Consider the following 6,155-nt stretch of genomic DNA (forward strand, 5'->3'; position numbering starts at 1 on the left):
CAGGCTTTAGGAACCGATAGTCCAAGAGGCAGTTTGAGCAAGAGTTCCCATCAAATCGAAAACTGATCCACCTCCACTTCAAATTATAGCATTTCAAAGAAATCACATTTTTGTTTCTGTTTCAAATAACCACATTAGAACCAGAAAAAAGGATCTCTGCATTTACATAGTCTAGAGTTGGTTCCAGAATGGGGCAATATCTTCAGAAGGTTTAGGGAAAGTTATAAAAAAGACACATTGAAGGGAAACACATGCATAAAAACATGCATATATTAGAGGAATTGTTCACAAAAACATGCAAAAATTGACTATCAATATTTATATAGGAGTGCCCACAGGAAAAAAATGAGCAAAGTTAGACATAAAGTTCAGATGAACTTAAAGCATGCAAAAATTAGATTTCCCCCATCTCTACCATCTCCTCCTGGCCGTTGGTACAGCTATGATACAAAAGCCATATCTAATTTGTAAGTTAGTACAATCACATTAAAAAAAAGATTTTGAAAAGTATCATAATGGGACAGACAGAGAGCAAATGCATGTTTATATTGCAGTATAACAAGGTTATTGAAGCCAGTGTAACTATAGAATGGCTTGTCTATCTGGAGAATGCACTATATATAGCCAATATATATAGCCAACTGGATTCTGCTACATATGTCATTCTTTCCTCACTCACATAGCTAAATGTCACTTGGAAGCAAACCGCAGCTATCTTGCATTCTTTATGCACACAGAGTTATAAAAAGGTTGGCTCAGCAGTTCAGGAAAAGACTAGGGCATATTTTTATCATCAAAGAGCCCATGGGATATTGTAAATGATAAGCTGTGAATGCAAATGAGAAAAGATCTCTTTTATTGCAGAGGACTGTTACACAGACACTGAACTTAATTGGTAAAAGGTAGAAAAATTCCCATTGTCCATGTTCACTAGGTTTCCACATGGGTCAAAACTGGGTCCTGCCCAAATGCTTTCTGTATCCAAAAACTGTAAACAGACTCAGCAACCTACCGGTAGCTGATCCCATTATTTCTTTTCTTTTTTTAAACTCTTAATAACAAGCCCTTGGGTCACATAATACATGTCATTCTCAAATATTGTGCAAGATATCTTGATACCTTTTAAATAATTAAACTCAGTATTAAACAATTAATGAAATATTAATGAAATAAAGTTCTTCCAGGTCACTCATAGTCAGCACTGGCAGGGGCCTCTGCAAAAGAATTTTAGAAAGTCAAGGGGGCTGCCACAATCACAAGACTGAAGCCTCATTCATTTTTACAGGTAGTCCTTGGCTTACCACAGTTCATTTGGTGACGAAGTTACAAGGTTGCTGAGAAAAGTGACTTGTGACAGTTTTTCACACAACCATTGCACCATCCCCATGATCAAAATTTGGATGCTTGGCAACCGGTTCATATTTATGACAGTTCAAGTGTCTGGGGATCATGTGATCACCTTTTGCAACCTTCTGACAAATACAGTCAATGGGGAAATTAGATTCACTTAACAACCGTTTTACTAACTTAACAACGACAGAGATTCATTTATCAGCTACGGCAAGAAAGGTCATAAAATGGGGCAAAATTCACTTAACTGTCTCACTGAGGAACAGAATTTTTGGAGTCAATTGCGGTTGTAAGTTACAGATCATAACACTACCTGTATATGTGTTACAACACATAAAAAGGAGCAGGGTTTCATCATATAGTTGCCATCTTGCTTTACCTGACCACCCACACACAAATGCACCGGACTTATAAATTTACAGCAGCTATTGCTCAAAGACTGAAATATTGAGAACTGCAATATAACAACATCTGGAGGGCCAGAGGTCCCTCACTTATATTTCTTCATGTAATATTGAAATCTGCCAGGTAAAAATATGTTAGTGATATATGAGAAGTACATACAATTGAAATGAAGGACCTGAGTTCCTCTAAGCACGCGGTCAGCTCCAAGATCTTTTTTATTATTAAAAAAAAGGCTTTTTGCCCTTTCATATCATAATCTGCTCCTGGCTTCCAGCTTCATTTTCTTTATTTCTTCAGACATACTGAAGAAACTGACAAAGCTTTTTTATTCTGTTTTTAAAATGCTTTTATTTATCCTATTAACTTCCATATTGCCCCATTATGAGACCCTGTATAGTTTACAGCAACACCAATCAAATAAAAAAACTATAAATTGCTAGCGTATAAACTAACAACAAACTTATTTTTAAAACAGTGGGAACCCTTTTGTTCCTCAAAGCACTTGCCCGATCTCTAATTCCCATATACCCAGCAAAATGTTGTCCTGTTGTCCCATTACAAAGTCTAATCAAGCAGTAATTAAAGGACTGCTATTATTCTGTGGTCCCAACTGTTCCCCACCCACAGCCAGCATTTAAATCTATGCCAAGTATAGTTTCTAAGTGGTTCCCTAAAGAAGCTCCAGGAGAGCATGTTAGAGAGATGATAAGGACATTGTGTAGTTGTCCAAGTGTTTCCCTGATCTACAATGGCTGCCATTTGTACACCAGCTGTATCTGGGCAAAACTTCCTTGAGGTTGAATGGGAGCGATTGTAGGAGTTGGAATCACACCAAGGTATTTATTTACAAACAGTAATTCCATCTTTCTGAGGTTCAGTTTCAGTCTTTAGTATCTGAACAATAATCTTTAAGCAAAGTAGTGTGTTGGTTTATAAAACCTCGCCTTCACAGGCAGAAGAGTTGTAATCAGTTTTCCCAACATAATATTGAAATAGTTGATTAAATTTCATCTTCATTTTTGCTTACCACATAATTCTCAAAAAAAAAAGAAGAAACTTTGCCAGGAAAAGAAAAAACTTGGCAAATTTATAAAGGATCCATTCCATTTCCTGAGACTTGCAAGCCAGTAAGCTATCTAACTAAATTACTTCATTTAGCGCAACCTAAGATCATGTGAGGGTAGAGAGGGAGGGAGAGGGAAGGTCAGGCCCCATTTCTTGTTTGTTATTACCAATTTTGCCTTTATCATTCTAAGTGAAAATTAAGCTGTGTATTAAATATCATCATAATTGAACTTTTGATTTTTTAAAAAAAAAATCCATCTCAGCTTGATATTTTGCAGTCTGTTCATTTACGGACTTTTCCCCACAACCTTTTGTTCATATTATTGATACCACAGATCCTCTTGGATTCTTTAGGCCTCTCTGGCTAGGAGGGCCATACTTCCTCTGGTAAGTGGAAGGGATTGGAGAGAGAGGATGGGTGAAGAAGAGGAGGAGAGAGTACAGAGAAAGGGTCTAACTCAGAATTTTTCAGAAGATTAAGCTCATATGTATCCAAGATTAGACTTCTTCAATGGAGCTTGCAGCAAAATCATGGTAATGACTTTTCTTAGATTTCCCTTAACACATGTTCAGACCAATGTTTGACCTAGATTATCCCTTGACCCACTAATGAATTTGGATAGATTCAAGTATTGCTAGCCCATACTCTTATATACACATTAAGGCACTTAAATTAGCTACTAATATATCATGGAAGCTAAGAATAAAGCATCATAATCTACCTAATATGCAGAACCCCTCAGGTCTCCCTTGCTTGGTTGAAATTAAAAGGGTTCACCTTTTATTGAGTCTATAGCAGAGATCAATAATGTTTAAATTACAGGAAATCAATATATTAATCTTACATCTTAACAATTCACTGACAGGTTTTTCATTTATTTCTTAATATGACCATCTGGAGGTTCTCTTTATTCATCTTAATCACAAAAAGTAAATGGTAGGGGTTAAGGCATAAGGCTAAAAACCAAGAGACTGTAACCCTGCCTTAGGCATGAAGCCAGCTGGATGACCCTGAGTCAATTTACCTTTTCTCAACCCTAGGAAAAAGGCAATGGCAATCCACTTCTGAAATCTTGCCAGGACAACTGCAGGAACTAGCCTAGGCAGTTGCCAGAAATCAATATTGATTTAAAGGAAAAGAAAAGAGGAAAGAGAGAGAGAGAGAGAAAAAGAAAGAGAAAGAAAGAAAGAAAGAAAGAAAGAAAGAAAGAAAGAGAAAGAAAGAAAAAGAAAAAAAGAAAGAAAGAAAGAAAGAAAGAAAGAAAGAAAGAAAGAAAGAAAGAAAGAAAGAAAGAAAGAAAGAAAGAAATAAATTTCTTTAAATGATTTCAGTTTCTTTATGAGGAAATGAAGGTACCAGTAACTATAATTTTCTGTGATCTGGTACATATTTTTTTCAAAAACCGGTTCTGCTGTATTCAGTGTGATGTAATGCTACATAAGCATAATTGGATTGCAACCTTAAATTAACAATATATTACCACCTTCTACAATAGCTATGCTGCTGTTCCTAAATGAAAGAGTCATAATTTGTTTAAAAAATGAGAATTGCAAAATACACAGGAAAGGTTTCCTCTGATTTTTTTTTTTGAGAACATGTGAATTATGGTGCAACTACATTTTTCTACAGTTGTTAAAAATGTTTCTCACTAACATTTGTTTGATGCATTTTTTCTAAGTTTGAGACTTATAGTCTTGTGTAATGTGAAAAAGACCATAATATTGCATTAATACTACCAGTGAAAACCAGAGAACAAGCTACAAAGGGTGCAAGATGAATTGAATTGAAATTGCATAGCAATACAACTTGAACTTACAAAGATGACAGTCTTTGTGACTACACTTCTATAATATATTCTAATTCTCTTTCATGCAATGTTGTTTGTTTCTATTAAAACCTCATTAAAAGTAGAGCATAGCTTACACAACCATGACAGAGGCACACCTCTTTCTTCAGCTGGAGCACCTTGTAATTAAAATAAGAGCCATAGCTGAGGAATATGGCGGGGCTGTCGGGCAGGTTTCCACTGCAACTATAGAGGTTCAGAGAGAGTTTCATTATGTACTGAATTACTGACCAAATGAGCAAAGATGAGACAGGTAACTAGCATGTTTATGAAAGATGCATGGAACACCTTCTTAACAACTTGAAAAACAAAATATTTATGAAAAGATATGTTGGTTTTAAATTCTGTGATACTAGATCCTTCTTCCATTATCGTGATATGGCAGTTACTATGATTGTTTTCCATAAACTCAGGTCATGTAAGAAATCCTTCTACTAAAGGTTTTGTCCCATGCCAATATTCTCTGAATTTCCGGAAGACTAACAATGAAGTGGGGGAAAGTTGCAAGGTACATTCCTTAGAAATCGTGTGAAGCTTTTCATGTAATACTGGAGAAATCGATGCAGCAACAATTGTTCCCACAGTGCTAGATCAGTATAAGGGAAAGACTTGCATCTCATACAATTCCCAGGCCTTTTAATATTTCCTCAATCATCTGGCTTGCTATTTCTGAATTAGAAGATGTAAAATATTTTTGCCTTAATCTTATTCCCACAAGCAGATGATCTCCAAGGTCCCTTCTATTGATGCCTCTACACACCTTCCCTTGAAACCCTTAATGTCCTATATCTAGTCTTCTCCTCCATCGTAGATTATCTCCTTCAGTGGGTTTGATATGGCTGACTAACGGGTACACTGGCTGTATTCACAAGACATATATGAAAAGGTACAGCACAATGTTACATGATTCTGTTATAGTCAATCTCAATAACATTTATTTTAGTCTTTCTGTAGAGTTGATTTCTTGGTCTGGTCTATCCACAGGTAGTACTTGCTTAATTACCACAATTGGGTTCGGAATCTCAGTCATTGAGCAAAGCAATCATTAAGCAAGATATCAGGTAACTGCTTTGCTCAATGATTACAACCCTGGCACTCCTGATTGTGGACATTAAGTAATTTTGTGAGTGATTAATCCTAGGGAGAAAAGGTCCGCTTGGGAGCTGAAAATCTTATTGAAATCCAAGAATTTTCAGCCCTTGAGGAAGAGACACTAATGTATGCCCTCTACTGGGCTTCCCAGGACCTCCCACACCCTCTTGAGGCAGCCCACAGTCCTTTCCTTGCCTCCTTTCAGAAATCCTGTTTAAAATTCCTTGAATGATTTGTACACAGCTTCACCACAAAACGTAATGCTTCCTGCACTCAGTAGGTTTATATATTGAATGATTGATGTGTAAACATGTATATACCCATGTGGCCTCTGACCTTACAATTCATACAACCCAAGGATGGAAAACATCTGCACATTAGCACAATTCATATTTT

Source organism: Vipera ursinii (genome assembly GCF_947247035.1).
Source record: "Vipera ursinii genome assembly, chromosome: 3".
Lineage (NCBI taxonomy): Eukaryota > Metazoa > Chordata > Lepidosauria > Squamata > Viperidae > Vipera > Vipera ursinii.